This window comes from Pelodiscus sinensis, chromosome 16 (genome assembly GCF_052426305.1).
Source record: "Pelodiscus sinensis isolate ZL-2025 chromosome 16, ASM5242630v1, whole genome shotgun sequence".
Taxonomy (NCBI): domain Eukaryota; kingdom Metazoa; phylum Chordata; order Testudines; family Trionychidae; genus Pelodiscus; species Pelodiscus sinensis.
Window position 1 is genome coordinate 37,865,624 of NC_143067.1, and position 14,326 is coordinate 37,879,949.

Here is a 14,326-nt window from a genome sequence, read left to right on the forward strand (position 1 = left end):
ATGCAAGAAGGCAGCTAAAGTGGATGCTCCCGGAACAGACAGAACATCCAATTAGATTGTCTAACAAAGTAAAAAAATTAACCAGGGAAACAAAGCAGAGAGAGAGAGAGATCTTGGCAGCTGAGGCAAAGAGCTCAAGATTGACTTATGAAGGATATTAAAAGTAAGAAGAAGGACTTTAAATTGCAGGACAGAGAGGCTATGTCTAAACTACAACCCTCTGTCAAAAGAGGGATGTAAATTAGGCAAATCGAAAGTGCAAATGAAGTGGGGATTTAAATATCCTGCGCTTCATTTGCATAATCACGTCACAGTGGTCTTTCAAAAAAGGGTATTTCGAAAGTGAAACCCCTGTCTAGATGTGGTTCTTTTTAAAAAAAAAAACAACCCTTTTTCAAAACCCCCCTTTTTCCCTGAGGACTACAGGATCTTTCGAAAAAAGTTTTGTTTTTCTTTCAAATGAACTGCGTCTAGACGGTTTCACTTTCAAAATACTCTTTTTTCGAAAGACCGTTGTGATGCGATGATGCAAATGATGCTTCATTTGCTCTTTCGATTTGCCTAATTTACATCCCTCTTTCGACAGAGGGATGTTTTAGACATTCCCAAACAGAGTAGAGCTTGCCTCTTGTGTTTGCTTAGTGTTTGTGCTTCTGAATTTGGGGAAGAAATTGAAACGCTTTCCTGTCTGCCTGAGGAAGCTGGAAATCTCTCTGACTATTAATGAAGTCCTAAACGCATTGAAGAACTAATGTTCCATATACCCCCTGGCCTTGCCTTTCAATCTACTTTTAAAAGGCTTCATTGCAGAAAAATGCACTGTTCCTGACCAGAATTTTCTGTTGATATGTGAGATCACATCCCAGATATAGCCAGCCACATCAGAGCGGCATCACAGTCTCATGCAGCAGTGCTGCCCTTTTCTAAACATCCGAGCATTCAGTAACTAAAGGTTAAACCCAGGAAGTGCTGGCAGGGAGCCAGGAGAACCAATGGGAAGAAAATGTTGAGGGAAGGAGGGAGAGGGAGAGAGGGGGGGAGGGAGAGAGAGAGAGAGAATTTTAAAATAGGGACGCTTCCCCAGATGCTTTGCTCTTGGCGGCAAATTTCCAAAGGGCAGACCTTTGGAAATTTGCCCCTATGAGCAAAGCATCTGAGGCAGAGAGTTGCTAATGTGAACAACACACATTCTTAGAAAGCTGCCAGAGCAGGGCGCAGATGCACTATAGATGGATGCTGCTTGAATTCAGTGGTCACAGCAAGCTCCCTTGATGCACCCAGTTACGCTGACAATCTGGCTTGCTATAGAGCCCCATGTCTACTGCCTGCATGCAGATGACTTTCCTTGACACATTAACTTGACTTGAGCCACAAGGGACAGCCAACTTTTACCAGGAGTAACCTTTGAAATATTGCTTCCTCCAAGGGGCAGAGGCTACTAGACACCAGCTGACATCACCTGCCAGTTTGGGGCAGATCTGAGCTATAGCTGTAGGTCTAGACCTGTATAACAACAACAAAAAGTGGCAGGGAGAGGATACAAACCCTACAATTTTGCTATCACATGATTTTTTTTAAGGGAGAGGTATAACTTGGAGACCCTTTGCTATAACCACCTCACTTTAGGGCCACCAATCCCACCCTGAACCTTAATGATGGACAGCACATTTCAAAGTAATCTGAGTCTGCATGTGGATTTTAGGATACTTAGAAAAATCAGCTGTTAAAACAGTCAGCGAGCCCTAAGTCTAGTAGTGCCATGATAATCTCGCACAGGGATTGTATTGCGCAGTGCCTTTCATGTAAAATCAATAGCAGTGGCGAAGTTTCTATTTGGACTTCCTGGAGTCTCTGGCACGTCTTCCTTGATGCAGCCAAAACGAGGAATGGAAAATCCTGTTTAATTAGTTAACTGGTTCAAATGATGTTTAACCAGTTAATCGATTAAAGGGGAGCAGGCGGCGGGAGGGCGGGCAGGTTGGAGCAGCCCCCCTACCTGCAATGCACCTGGCTCAGCATGGATGGGGATGCGCTGGGCTTCCAGAACAGCTGCTATCTGTGGCGGGCCCTGCGGGGCTGGAGCTACCTCCTGCCTGCATCAAAGAGGGAGCTGCTCCAGTCCCCACCGGTTAACTGGAACTTGTAAGCATTGCCCATTACTGGTGATGCTTACCAGTTAACTGGTTAACCGGTTAACCGTTCCTATCCCTAGCCAAAATTCAGCTCGGCATTGTGTCCCTGAATGGGGGGGATTCTGCAAGAATGCAGTGGAGGTGAAACAATGCTAGTGGTCTGCAGTATCGGCCTGCTGCCCTGATCACTAACCTCTTGCTCTTTCACCCTTTCTCCCCATGTCCTGCTTCCCCTGACTGTGGAGGACCCCTGGGCTCGCTGATTAGCTCTTAGACTCCAGGCCTGTTTGATACACATGCCAGGCAAAGCTAGGACTGGAGTGATAGTGCCAGTCAAGGGAGTGGAACAAGTTGTGGGGAGGAAAGGGTGTGAAGGGCACTCCATGTCCGTCACTGGCAGGCTGACAGATGGGGAGCAGATATCACAATCACAAATGGGTGAAGATGGCCTTAGGGGCCACTCCATCCTCCCATCCTTGCACTGGCCAGCAGAGATGTTCAGCTACAGAAGGGAGTGGACCCTTTGCACTCCCTGTGAAATCTGGTGCAGCAATGTGCACATGGATGTGGGATTGGAGGGGAGATTTTACTTGCCTGAGTCCTACTTCCTCAGGAGAAGGGAAGCTCTGCTCTCCCTCTGTGCGTTCAAGGCAGTCTGGCCGGGTAGATTTACATGCCTTAAACTCCTTACAAGAGCGCTCACTCCATTTGTTCTCACTGATGTTGCTCCTGATGGGCACCTGAGAAATGTGTTACATTCCTACTGCAACATGCAATCAAAGTCCTCACCAGGGCAGGTGAGCCATGGTTATAAGGGACTCCAGTGACAAGCTGCGTAGCATGAGAAATTGCTCTTCCTCTCTTGATGTCGGCTCACAGGGTAAGGTGGCCACCTAAGAAAAGTGGAAACATAATGTCACTTTATTCCTCTGAAATAAATCAAATTACTTGTTATTAAAAACACAGATAATCGGATTTTGCTTTTATAAAACAAAACAAACATCCTGTTTCCTTTTGAGGTTTTGAAAACCATCATGGAAACATTGTTATTGCTCTTAGTTTTCATAAAAGCTTATTTTTCCAAGACCCACATCATGGGCCAAATTTACTGTGTTAGTGTCCCTCTGCAACAGCTATAGAGAAATGAGAGGAGCTGGAGATATGATTGCCGTGCTCAGAGGTTAAAGAAATAAGATTCCCAGAAGAACCTGAAGGGGAGTAACAATCAGTCGAAGCCAGCGAAAGATATTATTACGCTAATCATAATTGTCTTGTTAACTTTTTCTTCCTAGGACTAATAATAATATTTAATTATATATTTTGAATTTGACAGAACTTTTAAGCAATCAGACAATCCACAAATGAAAGTCTGAGGGGTACAAGTCTGAGATTTCCACAACACTAAGATAAAATCCCTGTGGTATCAGGAGAAGGAAATTGCTTTGACCAAGTAGAAAGGACAACAAAAGGATGAACTGTTTCCTTTGAGAGAGTTTCCCTGCTAATGCTGTGGCCAGATGGCCAAGCGGCAATGGACAGAGAACTAACTAATTGTGATTTCTACTTGCTAAAAACAGTTTCAAGATTAGACTAGTTGATGTGTAGCCGTGACAACTTATCAAAAGCTCCCCATATAGTTTGTTTTCGGTGATGGAATGCACCCCTGTATCCACACCCTAGACACCATTCTAATGATCTTTGTGCAAAATACACCTTGTGACATATCACTAGAAAATGAACAGCTCTCTGGGCAATAATTGCATGGTAACGTTATATGTAATGTTACGAATTGCCCCTAAATGATATTGGTGGCACATGTTCAAATTTACGTAGCCCTGATTAGGCAGAACTGGTCAAGCAGTTTTTAAACACAGGAAGGCGTGTTTACCTCAGTTTGCAAATCAGAGTCCTTAGGGAGTGAAAGAGGGAAGACAGGAGAGGAGGCCAAGAAAACCTGTATTTCCGCAAACATTTACCTTTCACAGAGTTGGATGGATTTCCGTGACTGCAATCTGAGCGGTTTAGCTGCAGTGTGCACCATATTTTAAGTAGATTTAGACACATAATTGTGTGTCTTATTTGAGCCCCTTGCTGTTGTGATTGTGTGTACAGCCCAAGTAAATACATGCTCCAAGGGTTAACTAGTCTGTATCTCTGTGATAGCCACAGCCCCCTCCTCTTGATTCAGTCTTTACTCTGTCAGCCAGATAATCTCAAACGGTGACGATAAATGTGACAAAAGGGGTCGCCATGTTAGTCTGTAACTTTAAAACCAATGAGAAGTCCTGTGGCAAAACCCATTGCTTCACCTCCATATAATTCAAGGCTGGAATGCGCCCCATCCTGCACCCCTGACCTGCCACCACATCCCCTGCTGCATCCTGAACCTCCTCCTGAAACTCAGCCCTCTGCCCCAGCCTTAGTTACCTTCCCAGAGCCTGCACCCCCCTTCCACCCCAACCCACTCCAACTCTCCTCCCAGAGAGGGCACCCCAACTCAGCCCTGAGCCAAATCCCAGACAGTACCCATACTGCCTCTTGCACCCCCAATCCCTAGCTCTGAGCCCACACTCAGAACTAGCACCCCAAAACCCACCTCAACCCTGAGTCCCCCTCAGAGCCAGCCCTCTAAACCTCTCCTGCACCATGAATCTCCTCCTGTATCCCAAGCACCTACTCCAGCCTTGACTCCCCTCTGAGCCAGCACCCCTAACCTCCTGCTGCACCCCATACCCACTCCTGAACCCCAAACCCCTGCTGCAGATCAGTAAAAGTCGGTTAGAGTCGGGGAGAGTGAGCAACAGAGAGGGGAGGATGGAATGAGCAGGGAGGGGTTTTGGGGAAGGGGCAGGGCATCAGTGATGGGACACAGTAAATCTTGGGTTCCACTTAAACTCTGAAAGTGATCTTGGGCATAAAAATGTTGGGGACCCCTGGTGCACACCCTTTGTGCAGTGCTGGCGTGCATGTGTTATGCCACTGACTCATGAGTGTGGCCTTGGGGCCCATTCCCTTCCCCTCATTGCATCAATTCTCTCCAAATTACCAAGGGAAGCGGTGGTTTCTCCATCTCTTGATGTCAATGAAGACCAGATGCCTTGCTGGAGTGTGCTTTGGTTCACGACTCGCTGCTGCCCCAGACAGGAGGCCTGTGATATGCAGGGGGTCATATTAGATGATCTAACCAGCTCCTATGGCTTTAAAGCCTGCAAAGCTGCTCAAAACTGAGTGTGGCACTGAGCAGCCTCTGACGTTCCCATGCGTAGCCTGCTTGATCCCAGAACTAACCCTGAGTGAGTGGGGGGGACCCAGGGGAACAGCTCAAACATGCAAAGGGGACGGAAAGGGGCAAGACATTAGCCATGCAGGGCGGGGTGGGTGTGGCACTGACATCACAAAGGCCTTTTGCAGCACCCCAGCTTATTGGTTAAAGGAGGTTGGTGACCTCATACAGAGACCATGACAACAGCCAGGTGGGGCAGGCTGCAGGGCAAGGGCAATCTCAGAGACACGCCCCCCCCAGGGCTTTGCCCCAGGGAGTCTCCTCCTTGAGGGCTGCCCTGGAGGCCTGAGAAAATTCAAGGTCCTGTATGTGAGCACAAGGAGGAGCCTGTTTGGAGATTTCTCCTTTCCCACCACTAACTGAGCTGGAAGACGGGTGGAGAAGGTAAGAGCCTTGGAGGAGGTTGGTACCTGTGCAGCCTGATGGGACTGGTGCTGGCCAAACTGATCACACACAAAACACTAGGCTAAGGTGAGAGAATGTTTTTGCCACTTAGGCCTTTGTCCCTGTGAGTGGGTGTGGACATTGGGGGTTGACTTTAGTGTTTTCCCTTTTCCTTGCTTCCCTCCCTCCACCTGCAGAGGCGGGGGGCTGCTCTCTAGCCCTCCTGGTGGGAAACCCTCACAAAGAGGTGGGATAGAAAGAGTCCTCTGAGAGACATCCCCATTGGTGACCTGAGCCATACCTCGGCCATCTGGGGGGAACTTTCAGACTCCTATCCTGAGGTTTACAGGAGAGGTCGATAAAGGCTTCCCCTGTCGACCGATCCGCGTCTTGACTGCCGCACTGTGCCGACAATCAGCTGAGCCAGCACAGCGCGGTGGCCATTTTTATTTTAATGGAGCCGGGGATATTTAAATCCCCACTTCATTGACTGTCGGGTAGCCTGTTTTACATGCCTCTGCCGACAGAGGCATGTAATCTAGACATACCCTCAAAGTCTCAGGGCTGCTGGCCCAGGGGACATTGGGAGCTGACAGAAGAAGGCTGATGGAGCCCTCTCTCCTCTGCCTCCCATTAGGGTATGTCTACACTACAGCGTTATTTCAAAATATCTTATTTCGAAATAGTTCATTTGAAATAAGTTAGTTCGAAATAACGCGTCTACACACAAAATGCATTTCGAAATAGCATTTTGCTATTTCAAAATCACATGTCCACACTGATTGGATGCTGAATCACATTTAAGGGCAGATGAAATTGGTTCCAGCAGGGCATCAGGTCAGGAGTTACTTAGTGTGGCTGCTGCCTGAGGCTAGCTGAGGCTTGTGCTTAAAGGGAACCCTCCTGGACAGCCAGTTCTCAGCTTTCCCTGCTTGCTTGCCTACGTCACCGAGGGACAGCAAAGCATTTTTGTCTCTGCCTGCTTTGGTTGCCCTCACTGGGGACTGTCACGTTATGGGATTTTGAGGGGAGCAGCCGGGTCACTGCTTCACCCATGGGGGGGTGTTTGCCCCAAAAGTCGGTACAAAGGAGGCCATGTGAGGTGTCAAATAGAAGCTTACTTTCTTCTGATTTCATATATGCTATTAATGTAATTGTATAATGTCTGTGTGTGAAGTTATAAGCATGTACTTTGTGTGGATACTGAATGTTTCTCTATATATGGTTGAACTAAGGGCAAAGCAGCTCAGCCTATGGACATGCTAATGAGCAAAGCTCTGGAACAATAGCCCTCTATAGGCCAACGACACACCTCAAGAATGGGGACTCATACCTAGGGTCTACCAGCAGGGAACAGAGGGATAGGCCGCAGGCCAGGTGACCTGCTGCAGCCAAGAAGAGACCAGGAAGGAGGTATAACTATGCCATGTGGCCGACTCTGTCTTGGTCTTCAGATCTGCTTCTGACCCCAGATGTGGCCTTGCAGGGAATCACGAGGCGGGAAGAACTGTGGACCCATCCTGACATCGGATGTTCAACAAGGACTTTTAAGCCAGCGGCTATAATATCTCTGCTAGAGCCTGCGTCGAGAACCGGGAGATTCGATGCATTTAATGTATGATACTTTAACAACCTTACTCTCATGCTTTTCTTTCTTGTAGTAATAAACCTTTAGATTGTAGATTCTAAAGGATTGGCTCAGCGTGATTTGTGGGTAAGATCCAGAGAGTAAACTGACCTGGGAACTGTGGCTGGTTTCTTGGAACTGGACAGAACTTGTTTGGGGAAGGTGAGTTTGGGTTCTAAGACCCCTCACCTGTGTATGTGGCCAGGGCCATTTGGAGCATGGATATCACTGGGGTGTCAGAGGGGTTTTGCTTGTGAGGCTTCAGGCAGGCAGCTGAAGCACTCTGTGGGACTGGTTTGTAGCCTGTTTGGAAGGTCTCCAGTCTGGGGGCTGTAAGGAGCCCTGAATTTGAGCAATTCGCCCTGAGCGGACGCCTTCAGCTGTGCCTAGACCCGTCCCGTCCTGTCACAGGGACACCGTAGCACTCGGCACCATGGAGCTGGAGCTGCCCCAGGCACTCTGGTACTCATTTTGGACGTGTTGCTGCAAGCCTGGCTGCGCCTTCTGCAAGCTGCCTCACAGCATCTGCTGCAGCCCGACCCCCATGCCATCCTCCGGACCCTCCTGGGGGACGGGGAGGAGCAGCTGCAGCTCCCGAACACCAGCGTGCCCCGCCGCCTCTGGCGTCTGGACACTAGCAGAGACTGGTGGGACCACATTGTCTTGGAGCGCTGGGGAGACCACCAATGAACTCAGAACTTCAGGATGAAGAAGGACACCTTCCTGGAGCTCTGTAAGTGGCTTGCCCCTGCTCTGTGGTGATAGGACATGCACATGAGGCCCGCCATTCCCCTCCACAAGCATGCGGCCATCACCCTATGGATGCTCTCCACACCGGATAGCTACCGATCCGTGGCAAACTCGTTCGGCATGGGGAGATCCACCGTCGGAGCAGTGCTCATGCAGGTGTGGCAGTCTCCAGCCACTGTGCTTGGTGGGGGGGGGGGAGAGGAAGGAGGTGATGGGCTGCCCTAGGGAAAAGGGGGGGAGAGGGTGCAAGTCCCCTCCCCGGGAGGGTTTGGTTTGTCCCACTCGCACTATGGGCTGTCCATGGTGGCCAGGATTACGGAGGGGATTGAGGGCATGGAGCAGTGGTGGGGAAGGAGCACACTCAGCCACCCTGGCACCCCAGTGACTCTCGGTGGTTTTGTGTGTCCCTCCGTCATCCATCTCACCGATGTGGATGCAGTGATCAAGGAGTTTGGCGCCCTGGGCTTCCCCAACTTCCGGGGGGGCTCTTGATGGGACACACATCCCCATGGCCTCCCTCTACATCAACAGGAAGGGATATTTCTCGGTCATCCTGCAGGCTGTGTCTGACCACTGGGGCCACTTCACAGACACTAACGTGGGCTGGTCCGGCAAAGCACACGACACGCAGGTTTACAGCAACTCCTCCATGTGCCAGAGGCTGCAAGCCGGGACTTTCTTCCCCGACTGCCACATCAGGGTCGTGGACGTGGACGTGGACGTGCCTGTGTGCCTGGTGAGGGATGAGGCCTATCCCTTACAACCCTGGCTGATGAAACCCTACACAGGACACCTCAACCCCTCCTGATGGGTCTTTAATGCCAAGCTCGGCAGGGCCCGCATCATGCTGGAGGGGGTGTTCGGCTGGTTGAAGGCTCATTTTAGATACCTCCTCATCCGCCTGGACCTATCCAAATGGAATATTCACAGGGCTCTAATAATATTGTTCCAGTCTGCGGTGGAACAATCCTAGCGGAGAGCAGGGGGTAGAGGAGCAGGTGACTGGCGCTGTGAGCTTTCCTCTTCCTGACAGGAATAGAAAGGGAACAGCCAGCAACAAACAGCAGGAATGGGGCGGAGAGAGCTTTAGCTCCCCCACCCCTGCCCTCCCAGGAGGGCAGAGCACATGAGTACTATGGGACAACAACTGATTGAGTCTGGCACAGTAACAGGTGATACCTAATGTTGGCCACTGCTCAGACACTGAACCACCTGCTACACACAAACCACCGCAGACTGGAACAATTGTATTAGAACTCTGCAAATCCCTGGATATCCATGGGCATCCACAGATAGGGATATCTGCAGCTCATTTTTGCAGAGAGGGGTATGGATACAATTTTGTATCCATGCATGACTCTAAATATTGCCACTCCTTCCCTTTGCCCTGATGATTTTTCTGAGCTGTTATCTTCCTTTACCTCTCCATGAGACCTGATGACAATTGTCGTTTTGGCCACCGGATAGCTGACAATCCCTACGGGAAGAGGACACCCCTGTGCACAGGCTAGGGCCAGCTTCACGGTCTTGGAGGGGGCGGGGCCAGGACAGCCACCCTTCCACATACCAGGAAGGCCTCTCAGCCCTCAGAACCGCAGGGTGCACGCAGCACGTACTCTGGGGGCGATTTAAAGGGCCCGGGGCTCCAGCTGCTGCTGCTGACACAGTAGCAGCAGTGGTGGCCAGGAGCTTTGGACCCCTTTTATCACCAGGCCCTGGGACAGCTGTCCCCTTTATCTCCCTGTCAGCAGACCTGCTTGTGCACCTCTGCTGACACAATCCACAAAATTCAGGGCTGAAAAGCACCCCGTCCTGCATCCCTAACCCGCCCCCAGCCGGCATCCATATCCCTTGCTGCATCCTGAATCCCCTTCTGCACCTAAGCCTCCTGCCCCAGCCCTGACCACCTCACAGAGCTAGCACCCTCTCCTGCATGCCGGACCTCCCTTTAAGATACATATCCTGGTGCAGTGACTTGCAGGACCTGCCTGTATAAAACAGAGGTTGTAAAGACCACTCCCCATTCCTCTCCAACCCCTCATACCTTAGGCTTCTGTTTTATAGGCTCAACCTGGCAACATTAAATCTGTCAGAGCAGGGACTACAGGGCATCTCCACTATAAGTCGCCCCGGTATACATCTGTTCTGCAATAAGTCACGGAGGCTTGTAGGAATTGATGTATTATAAGTCCTCCCATTCCCTGCTCTTAAATCATGCAAAAAACCCAACAACCCACTTTAAGTTGTTTTGTTTTTTGGAACGTATCTTGGACTTAGGGCGAGTATGGCCTGTATAATAATACAGTTCTATGGTTAAAATACAAACCCTAATTTAAACAGGAACTAAGTTACTTTCAACTCCCATTTTCCTCTTCCTTGTACCTCAAGGGTACATCTACACTGCGGGGGTTTTCCAGTATCCTGGAAAAACTCTGCTGCGTCCAGGGAACATGTTTACTTTTCCGCTTCTTTTTGCGGAAGTGCAAACGTGCTCTTTTGGAAGCCCTGTCTTCCATGAGGAAGAAGGGATCTTCTGAAAGAGGGGGATTCTCTGAAATTTGGCCCAGTGTAGATGGGCCAAATTTCAAAAAAGCCTCTTAAAAAAAATCAGAAAAAGCTACGCAAAATGTGGAGTGCATTTTGCATAGCTTTTTCCGAAAAAAAGCTGTAGTGTAGACCTAGCCTAAGTAAGTAGCTCCTTAAACATCATCTTCTGAAGTGAGAACTGATTTTTGGTTCTACGCTAGTCTACCTTACTCAATACTGCTTAGCAGGAGACTGGTAAGAGGGGAAAACAGGGACAGTTCCAGGCTTCCAGACCCAGAACAACCAACCTACCCACTTCTTGCCTTGTGCTAACAACTTCGAGGAGCACTTGCAGCCACATACTTGCCTTGGAGATGGCTAATCCTGAAAGTTAAAAACCCCTCAGTAATAGCCTCTTAAGGGCTAACATATTGAAAACTGAAGTTTACAATGCCTACAGGCAGGGGCAGATGACCATTTCGCGGGGTCCAGGGCAGCATAATTTCGCGGGGCCCCCCTTTGCCACGGCGCATGCATAGGGCTTCTTGAAGCACGGAGCCTGGGGCGGCTGCCCCGCTTGCCCTGCCCTATATCCGTCCCTGCCTACGGGACTTCACTCTGCATTCAATACATGTGTTCATGCCATGTTTGAATATTAATATGTTTTTAAACTTCTCTGGGCAAAACTTAAGTTCTACCTGTAACTAACAAACAAACAAGCAAAGAAAACAACCAAGCATCATTGGTCAAAGGTATGAGAAGCACTCTGAACTGCTGGTAATATGGGGCACCAATGAATCCATCCACTGAAGCTGTGTCTGGGCTGTTTATAAGCACAATCAGCCTCAAGACCAGCTGAGTTGCAGCTGCTTTTGCGGAAAAACGTGCCAGCTGTCTACACTGGCCGCTTGAATTTCCGCAAGAACACCGACGATCTCATGTAACATTGTCAGTGTTCTTGCGGAAATGCTATGCTGCTCCATTCGGGCAAAAGCCCTCTTGCGCAAATGCTTTTGCGCAAGAGGGCCAGTGTAGACAACGCAGTATTGTTTTGCGCAAAAAAGCCCCGATCGCGAAAATGGCTTTTTTGTGCAAAAGCGCGTCTTGATTGGCACCAACGCTTTTCCGCAAAAAGTGCTTTTGCGGAAAAGTGTCCGTGCCAATCTACATGCTCTTTTCCGCAAATGCTTTTAACGGAAAAAGTTTTCCGTTAAAAGCATTTGCGGAAAATCATGCCAGTCTAGACGTAGCCCTGGAGTTTAGGTTCTTCAGCTTTCAAGAGACAGATTCTCTATCAGCAATGGCAATACAGTTATTTAGAAATGTTATATTTCCAGAACCAGCACCCCCTCGAACACCCTGACACACCTCCAAACCTCCCCCCAGAGCTAACACCCTCCTGGACTCCAAGCCCTAGCTCTGAACCCGCTCTCAGAATTAGCACCCCAAAACCCCACCTCAACCCTTAGCCCTCCCTCAGAGCCAGCACTTCATACCTAGAATTTTTGTTCAGTGTCCACCTCAATAGTACCCAAAAGCCAAGTATCCTGAGGGGTGGCAATCTCTCTTCCCCCTTTAAAAATAGCCTCTTTTGTTTTATTTCAATGTAATAAGTGTGTCCCTCACCCTTGCACCCCATTCACCTCCATACAGTGCAGCACTCCCATTATGTCTGTGTACAGTGCAGCACTCCCTGTGCCCCCCATCCTCATTCATTTTTACAATTCAGTCACCTCCTGCATCCCCATCCACTTCACATACCCATCCTATTCCCTCTTCTCTTCTTCTCTTCCCCCTCTCACTCCCATCTTGGTCATGTCCTTGGGTTCTTTCACTTTCCATCCTCTCCTCCCTCTCCCTATCTTTTCTCCTCCAGTCCAGCGGGATGGTTTATGCAACCCCTGGTTGTCCCACAATGGCAAAAGATTCCCTTATTCCTGATTTTAAGAGGAATAAGGGACCTTTTGGAAAAGGCTTTATTTTCCGAAAGATCCCCGTCTAGATGGTGCTTTTTTCTGGCAAGGCCCCGAGCCGGAAAAAAGTGGCAGCCATGTTTATACAAATGAAGCGGGGAAAATTTAAATCCCCGCTGCATTTGCAATTCCAACGTGTCTCATCTGCATCCCTTTTCCGGCCAATATGTTTGTTCCTCTAAAATAATAATACTGTCGCCCAGTAGAGACTTATGATTGAAGGAAAGAGAACTTTAATAATAGCTTTAAGCAGACTATGGAACTCAGTTCCAAATGAAATAAGAATGACTGAAAACCTCACTATGTTCAAAACTAAATACAACACATATCTCTTTGATTTAGCTAGCATTCCTTAAATTTCCTTAAATAGTGTTCCTTCTCTCTCTCTCACACACACACCATAAACCAAGCAACAATCTATATGTTAATATTTTCCTATGGAAAAAATAAAAAAAGGAAATTTTGTAGTGTTAATATGAGCTATGTTATGGGCTTTTGCTGGCACAGCTATGTCAGGCAGAGATGACATCTCATCACACCCCTGACATAGTCAGGCTGCCAAAAGCTGGCCGTGCAGACCTGACTCAAGTGTTATAGTTGCAAAATATGTGAGTTTTCAGAAGGCCAGGAATACGTCTGAGACTGCGATCAGCCCCATTCATCTTAGTGAGGTGTTAACTCAGAGTCCCATATTGGTAATTTGAATGTGAACATTTTAACTGCTTCATTCCTCATGACAGGCCTTATCTGTCCAGTGACACCTCTTGAATAATATTGATTTATTTAAAACAGTAGGGTCACCTTAGGGCAGACACATTATAGTCCCTTGGCTATATCGACATTATACTTACTCGAAGGCTAATGTTCTCTCATTACACCATGACCCCTTCTGACAATAAATAATGCTACGTGATGCCAGGGCGGGGGCAAACCAAAGCCTGAGCCCCACAGCCCTGGGCAGTGGGTGGGGGAGGCAAAGCCGGAGGCCCACTGTCCTGGGAGGAGGGGAAAAGCCCAAGCACTTCAGCCTCCGGTGATTGTTCCCAGGGATGGCTTTTGGTGCACATGGCAGCATAGGGCGTGTGCATCTCCAGGTGGATCACATGGAAGAGCCACACTTGCTCAACAGAGAACAGTGGGTCCAGCTTGCAACCTGAGCCTTACCAGGGACAGCTGCAGCCCTGGGACCTGTGGCTCAGTCTTTAGCCCCAGCAAGTCTAACGCCAGCCCAAGCAGCCAGGCTGTGTCTACACTGGGCCACTTATTCCGGAAAATCAGCCACTTTTCCGGAATAAGCTGCGAGCTGTCTACACTGGCCCTTGAATTTCCGGAAAAGCAACGACGCTCTACTGTACAAAATCAGCCGCTATTCCGGAAAAGCTATTCTGCTCCCACTCGGGCATAAGTCCTTATTCCGGAACACTGTTCCGGAAAAGGGCCAGTGTAGACAGCCCAGTAGTCTTTTCCGGAAAAAAGCCCCGATCGCGAAAATGGCAATCGGGGCTCTTTTCCGGAAAAGCGCGTCTACATTGGCCACAGACGCTTTTCCGGAAAAAAAGCTTTTCCGGAAAAGCAGCCTGCCAATGTAGACGCTCCTTTTCCGGAAAAACTGAAAACGGAATAGTATTCCGTTTTCAGCAGTTCCGGAAAT

At 48.9% G+C, this 14,326-nt stretch overlaps 1 long non-coding RNA gene across 1 annotated transcript in view; it reads right to left on the reverse strand.

The window, feature by feature from the left end:
- The window catches only part of LOC112544595 (uncharacterized), a 30,641-nt gene extending 25,018 nt beyond the window's left edge, over nucleotides 1-5,623 (reverse strand). The window contains exons 1-2 of the long non-coding RNA XR_003087938.3: nucleotides 5,179-5,623; nucleotides 2,922-3,025 (exon numbers count right to left, since the gene is read on the reverse strand). This is a non-coding gene — a long non-coding RNA (uncharacterized LOC112544595). The remainder of the gene's footprint in view (nucleotides 1-2,921; nucleotides 3,026-5,178) is intronic.
- Nucleotides 5,624-14,326: the final 8,703 nt, after the last annotated feature.